Raw genomic sequence first — 8,057 nt, forward strand, 5'->3', positions numbered from 1 at the left:
GGGCCTAGCAGCTGATTGCAGACTGTGCTGGTAGGTTTACTCACCACATTGATTTCCTTGCCAATATTGAGGGTAGAGCTCCCAAGACATATCACCCTGGTCTCTCTACTATACTTTCTGTAAATCTTATTAGAGATGGAAGCTGATAGAAGCGCCTTCCCTGCACGATACTGAGAAGAGTACAAGGTTAAAGAAAGAGACAAGTTTGACTGAGGTTGAAAAGATGTTGTCTCCAACTTACAGTGCTTCTGTCATAAAAGAGATTAACACACGTGTGTGTTTACTGCGGGAATGCCTGCCTGCCTTTCTTCTGCTGAATGATAGTGAATTTCTGTACTGCTTATGTAGCCCAGGATGTATGTTATAGTGAGTGTCACTGAAAAATATTTAAAAGTTACATTAACAGCAAATTTGTTCCCCCTGCATCGGCCATCATTTATGCAAATTTTGAAAGGTACTATAATTTGTTGCACACGTTATTATCGATAATACCTATTTTTGTTCCCTTTGTTTGAGTCCTTTGTTCCACACTGTTTGGATGTTTACAGGAATAATACCCATATCTCCACCAATATCCATTACCGTTTACAAAGGGACAGGAAAACAATCCCGCCAATCCAACATGGCTAATTAAAAAAAAAAGACTCAATATGACAAATGCATTTATACGCTTTTTTTCTGGAAGTCAAACAAACATGCTAACACAGAGAAAAGACCCATTACTGTAGGTCATAAATGTAAATATAGCTATGTCAAGTCAGTGAGAAGGCAGGAAACCATGCAGTCATAAACATTTTTACAAGCCAATGATATGCAGCAACTGTTTATGTCAGCTTATTCTGCTGTTGTCCTGTAGCTGTTAGCAGTTAAGACAAGTGCAGAACAATTATGTGCATAAATAACTACAAATATCTGGAAACGGCTACCGATAACCAGAAATTCTTAGAATAGTGAGATGCATTAATGTAGACAGGATCTTGATGGTATTGCCCTATAAATCCTGCATCGATGTCAGGAAATGAATCAGTGTGTTTCTCCATAATCTGATGGTTTGGTAATCTCAGTGTTGCAATCAAATTTCCTGTAAGGGATCATAATAAAGATTGAGCTTTAGTCCCACTTACTGTGAAAGTAACTGGCTTCTACATACTGCACATACTATGCTTGTTACACTTTTTTTTCATAACGAGCTATAGCTTTCACTATAACTACTCCCTCCCAAGGACGGAGTGCGTGATACACAAATAAACCCCACACACATGCATACACACACACACACACACACACACACACACACACACACACACACACACACACACACACACACACACACACACACACACCCCTACGAAAAGTTGCTGAGTCAGACCCCTGTTGGGTGTTAGCTAATGATACCAGCTCACGGTAGATGGATAGCCAGGCGGCGTTTCACTTTAGAGGCGAAGGCCAGCTTAGCCGCATTAAAAGCACAACAGTGTCGCCATAGCACTGTTTGGCATGCTGCTCGGCCTCTGTGTGTTACTCACATAGAGTCACCCGGGGAATACTTTCCACCTCTACTGATCACCGGCCCGCACCTCCTGGCCCTGAGAAATCAACAGCCAGGATTTATAGATTTACCTTAGATTGGCTGTCCCGCATTTGTACCCCCATAAATACTTTTACAGCTTTGCTAATGCCACTGTTGGGAATAAACAAGGTTACAGCGGACAAGATGAGGCTGAGATTTAGTTGGCAACTCGGACAGCGCAGGGCAGAGCAATGAGGAAAGAGGTGTTATGTCAGAAAAAAAAGGAGGCAGCTCACATTGGGGATGAGCAGTTTATAGCATGCAGTCTGCACTTTTACATACCGACAGAGGCTTTATAGGGCTATGCAATAACCAGCCGAGAGCTTACGTTCACTGCATAACTTCGGAATGAAGTTCTTGCGTTCTTTGGAAAAGCTGAGCCATTATTAGCTATTTTTTTCTGTCACTCATCATATAAAAAAGAAGAAGTCCATCCATAAGGTTCCGAACATAAACAAGCTAAATATGCAATTAAGATGAATAAATAAGCTTCTTGGCATAAATAAAACTGATGACCTTGGTTGTACTTCTCATCAAAGACATTATAGATTAATTATTCAAGCACATTACTTCACTTCAGTTTTAAATGCTACTCATTCGGACAACTTCATGAAATTTGCAAGGATTAAAAGCATGAAATATGAATGGTCAAGCCATCGCTCTCTTCATAATGAATTAGCATACCTTAGAATTGACACGTTCACTCTTGGAAAGACTTGTAAGAGTTGACTAAGCAGTGCGTGCCTTCCTGCTATTTGCTCCGTCAAAGTCAGCAAAAGCTCACGGTTAAGTTGATCGAGGCAGGAAGAAAATTCAATGATGGACATCAATTGTTTATAATGGTTTCGGTTCAAAAAGAGGTCAAGAGGGACAAAGTGATTAATGCAGCTCGGCAGACAGCTTGTTCTGTCTGCATAGATTTAATTTAGTCTCCTGAAAATATAAACATGATAGACTAAAAAATAAGCAGTTAGAAAACATTAAAGGTCAAACAAACCTGCTGTGAAATAGAAATACAATGACAAAATGATGGAAACACATAAAACCCATGACCCTTTCAGTAAGGGCATTTGGTGGCTGTGTTATGCTGTCAGGAGCATTTCACTGGAATTTTTTGGGCCCACTTGTCTTCTTGAACAGAAGGGCCATTGCAAACCAAGACATGTGTGCTCTGAACAACTATTTCTATCTTTCAGAGCCACATTTTTACCCTGATGAGAAAGTGACCTCTTCAAGACTGACAATGCCTTCATTCACAGGGCATCAGGGGTCTCTGATGGTGCTGATGGTTTGATGAGCAACTACGAAGCTACTGCAGTTAGCACAGCTCAGCATGAAGATTAGGTACGGTAAAGAGCTAGCTTGGTTATACTGAAAACTTGTAATGTTTTAAAGCCCAATAATTAGCATAATTGCCATTATAGTGTTAGCATTATATAGTGTGTATACACTTGTTTTGCACTTTATTTGAATATATGTCGTCGTCTCTGGATTGAGTGCTAGCAGTTTAACGTTTTTCTGCTAAGCATCACTTTCATCACTTCAGGACTGACAATGCCCTCATTCATCATGAGCATGAAAATGATCTCAATCAAACACTGTGGTCTTTATAATCCTTACACAAAGGCAAGTTGTTCTGTTTTGTCCCTTTAATTTGTCACCATCTTGTATGTAAAATTCCTTTTAGTGCAACATCTTGTCAGTCACCTCAAAATGAACCCTTGTGGTGCGCCAATGTAACCAGTGACTGACAGTCTGTTAGAAATGTTCTTCATGTTAAGTGAACATTCACAATGATGTTCTTTTTATTGATATGTCAGTTTATAAAGCTGGAAGCTTTCAGGGTCAAAGAAGCAGTTTTTTCTTTTAAAGAGAATACACTTTGAATGTTTTTCCACCTACACTGAATGGGTGTATATAAATCTACTGCAGAAGGCTACTTCACTTTCAAGGCAGCTGAAGGTAATACAGTCATTAAACACTGAGACCATGACGATCATAATCTCGGGGGAAGAAGCCCAGTTTAGGTAATCCCTGCTAAAGAATACAAACAAACAAACAAAAAAAAAAAAACCCCACTAGCAATTAGTGAAATAGGATTCAGCTGCTACATCTATACATTAACTATGAAGCCACTGCAGTTAGCACAGCTTAGCATGAAGATTAGGCACAGCAAAGAGCTAGCTTGGTTATACTGAAAAATAATATTGTTTTAAAGGCCAATAATTAGCATAATTACCATTATGGTGTTAGCATTATATAGTGTTATTTAATCTACAACACTGGTTTTGCACTTTATTTGATATTTGTAGTCATCTTTAGATGGCGCGCTAGCAGTTTAACATTTTCCTGGTAAGCATCACTTTCAAATAAATATTCTGAACTTTTATTTATTTTTATTTATTATGAGCCTTATTTATTATTGCCCTTGCTGAGTCAACGCAACTGTAGATATGATTTATTGTCTGATCCTCTGTTGTGTTTGCCTGTTTCCAGAAGTGAGTAAGGGTTTGATGGGTTAACAATTCTGTCTGATATCAAGTTTCTTTTATGTCTTGTAACCTTTTGAAATGTGCATGTGTTACCTGTATCTGTATCGAGGCATGTAACACTTCTTTGGTAACACTGATGTGGAATTAAATGTAGGTTTCATCTCAACTTTATGTAAGATTAATTAGCAAACTAGAAAAAAACAGCTTAGAAACCCAAAAATTGTACTGTCAAGATTTACTTTAACAATCTTTTTATGGTTATTAAGCAGTCTGTTTTTTTCACAGTGCCAGAGAACCTGCAGACTGAGATCGCTGTGTATATTGGAGATGATTACAGTACTTGTGTGGACTCATAATTTCTGAAATCTACAATTTTTGCCACATAGGTGTACAGGTAAATATTTGAAACTTGACATAAAGGAAGAAGAGTGAAAACTGGAAGAGGAACAACAGAACCAAGAAAAACAAGAGATGAAGTAAAACCAGAAGAGGAATGAGCAACAGTATAACTGATGAAATTACGCTTGTTACAGCATTAGGAGGCTGGGAAAGTGGTTTGACCAATTGTGAACCAATGCATCCAATATGAGAGGGTATTTCCTACTTCAGTTTAATTTATTGAATTGGATTTATTCAATTTGTTTGCTGGAATTTGGGCTGCTCAAATTTATGATTTAGATGATTTAATATAAGTTTTTTGGTCAGTGTTGTGAGGTTTGCAAAGGTAGTCTCTAAGCAATCAGAAAAACATGTAAGTCATATTCTAAATTAGCAACATCGTGTGAAGAAAAGATGATAAACTAAGAACGAGACATCGAAATCAAAATTGCTGATGCATACCTTAGCATTTTTAAGTGTGCATACTGAGTGCAGGTTTCATGTATTTTCTATACACATCAGTTGGTGTGTGTGATGAGAGCCGCAATGAATACTGTGGGGGAAGAGGAAGGCAGAAACCTTAGGGCTGTTACACACTGTGTTGAAAAAGAAGATGCAAAGAAAAGATGACACAGAGTATGCACCACACAAGGAGACACAGCTGAGAGTTAACATCTATAAGAAACTTTAAATCAAGAATTTGCAAATACATGCTGTAGGTGTTAGTTTTGTCTCTGCTTTGCCGTCAGCTCAGAGAAGTATCGACAACAACAGCTCATTATGTGTATCCCTGCTGCTCTTTTACCTCGTGTTTTTATTTTTGAAAATCTCAAAAAAGGATAGCACGGAGGTATAATTTTCAGCAGACTGAAATGCTGCGGGTGATGTGTATTAAGGAATATTGAAGTAACTTTGATCAAGATACAGTACATCTCTATTAGAGTGTGTCGTTCGCCATTTAATTGGTTAAAACCCGACAAGTTTAACTCCCCGCATTTACTCAGATATGTATGCAAATGAAGCTGTGGCCGATGAGAGGCCCGTGCACCCCAACAGCTCCAGGCTATGACTCGTTGGCTGTGAATTCTACAGTTATTCGCTAACATCAATTCACTCAGGGAAGGCAATGCCTCATAATGTTGGTTCACTGTCAGGTTGAATGTTATCCAACAGCTGGTTTCCCAGTACCGATATACTGACAGAAAAATGCATGTATTCTCTTTGAACCATGCCTTTCTAAAAGTTTCCATTTAAATGCCAGCACAAATAAATCAAACTATTTTAAAATATTCTGTCTGTCTTTTTTTGTTTTTATACATATTAATTCTAAATCGAAAATGACATTTCAGTGTCACTGGTGGCAACGCCTTATTTAATACCCCCTCCTTTGGTCCACGGTTCTTTACAGTATTGCTTCAGTTCATTAAGGTTTGGGTATTTTCATTTATGGACACATTTCAATCAGGTTTACTAAATTAAATAACGCACACTACAACATTACAAAATAGCTCTAATAAATACAAATAGCTCTAACTGTGAATATCCCAGTATATTAAACAAAATTACATATCTCTGGTTGACATTGAGGTGCATACTGTCGTACTGTACTTTGTTATTTTCTCTGTAAAGGATGTGCAGATAGTAATGTTGTGCAACTATTGCATTGTGTACGTGTGCGTTAGATGGAGGAGTTGTCCAGGAATGATTTCCTGTGTCATTCAATGTTGCATTTAGGTAATCTCAGTCTATCACAGAGCATCCTCCTATGACTGGCCAGCACGTTATGGAGTGGATAGGAAGTTTTGTCCAGCATTGTCCTTATCTTGGACAACAAGGCGCCCAGGTCCTATGGCTTGATAGGCTGTCTTTGTTTTTCATTAAAACATGGAACACATGTGTACTATGCCCAAACACCTCGATTTTGGTCTCCTCTGTCCAAAGGACATTGTTCCAGAAGTTTTGTGGTTTGTTGAGATGCAATTCTGAAAACCTAAGATGTGTTGCCATGTTCATTTTAGAGACAAGGGGCTTTCTCCTGGAAACCCTCCCAAAAAGCTACACATGCTTTGTCTTTATCTAATTGTACTGCTGTGAACTTTAACATTTAACATGCTAACTGAGGCCTGTTGCTCCTGGGTTTTTTGCAATGTCTCTATGCACTGCAGTCTGACCTTGAGGCCAGTTTTCTGTGACATTCATTCCTGAGAAGTTTTATGACATTTTGTTAAAACATGCTTGAACGGCTGAATCCAGACTAGCAAACTGCAAAAACGTGTAGATTATATCCACAATAGAGTGCATGCTGTATCTACTCAATAAACAATAAATCTAATTTTGTGTTAATGCCCAATTGCATTAAAACTATTTTACTAAATATGGTTAAAACACTGACAGACAATATAAATATATTTTTGGGATAAATTCCACCCTGTAAAATTGTTGATGAATTACATAGTTTTTTCATAGACTTCATACAATTTCTCCACCATGAAGTACAAAACGAATTGATGAGCAAAATGCTTTTTGGCTTCACTTTAAGCCAGCAAAGTGCTGATTGTGGACATTTCTTTAATTTTCCTCTGTCATTAATTCCCCTTGACACATAATTTTTTGATAAACTGCATTCAAGCACAGGACCTTACCTTAATCATCTGATTAACATCAGCTGTTTTATTCACGCTTCACAATCACTGTGTCATTCACAGCTGACACCCAACACTCAGTTATATTGATTCAGGTATAGGTATTATAATCTGACAGCACAAATGGATCCCTTACATGCCAACAGCTCTTAATGTATTACCTCCTCCCACCACCCCAACGTTGTAGTTTCATTCAGTTTTAGCCTGAACGGAACATTTAAGAAGTGCTTATAAAGCCAAATCTTCTCTGCTGCTTTGGTTCCGTCAAAGAGCATCGCCTCCCTCCAAATCTATCAGTTTAACTCTTAGCTTTTGTGTCTGATTAAACCTTCATGTAGCAAACCAGTTCTTTACTGGTATTAATAATTTTATGAGCACTGCATTCAGACTGTACTGGGGATATCCAGTACACAACCACAAAGGCTGAAAGCCTGTTGATTCATACAACTGTGATCAGTGACCAGAACAGGTACTTGCAGGCATCCAACTTAGCAACATATAATGCCCACTTGTGGACACACATTCAGCAATCCAAAGGCTTGGCTAGACTCAGTAAGTAGATTGCACACCTGGTTGAACCCAAAATATGAAACATTATCACGATATTACTTCTGGGTAGTTGCAGTAGGTATTAAACAAAGACAGAACCCGTTTAGAGGAAAGGAAGAACATACATCTTTATCAGCGTCCACTTACAAAAGGTTATCTTCCCTATTGCTCAAATGTTACCTGATAAATGTCCTGGTAACTCTCAATATTTTCACTGCGGGTGGCACATTTGTCATCGTTGAGGTGGCGGGCAGAGTAGGGCACAGATGGGAACTACTCCTACACACTGGCGTTGACATATGAGCAGCGGGTCGGACCAGACAAGCACGTGTTTGATTGATAACCCCTCGTGCGTACATCTTAACTACCGAGAAGCTGAACTCATGTGCAACGCTGGAATGTAATGAACTACAAGAAGCTTCATAG

Source organism: Rhamphochromis longiceps, linkage group LG9, assembly GCF_057381845.1.
Source record: "Rhamphochromis longiceps isolate RC_006_pf linkage group LG9, R_longiceps_female_GT1.1, whole genome shotgun sequence".
NCBI classification, from domain to species: domain Eukaryota; kingdom Metazoa; phylum Chordata; class Actinopteri; order Cichliformes; family Cichlidae; genus Rhamphochromis; species Rhamphochromis longiceps.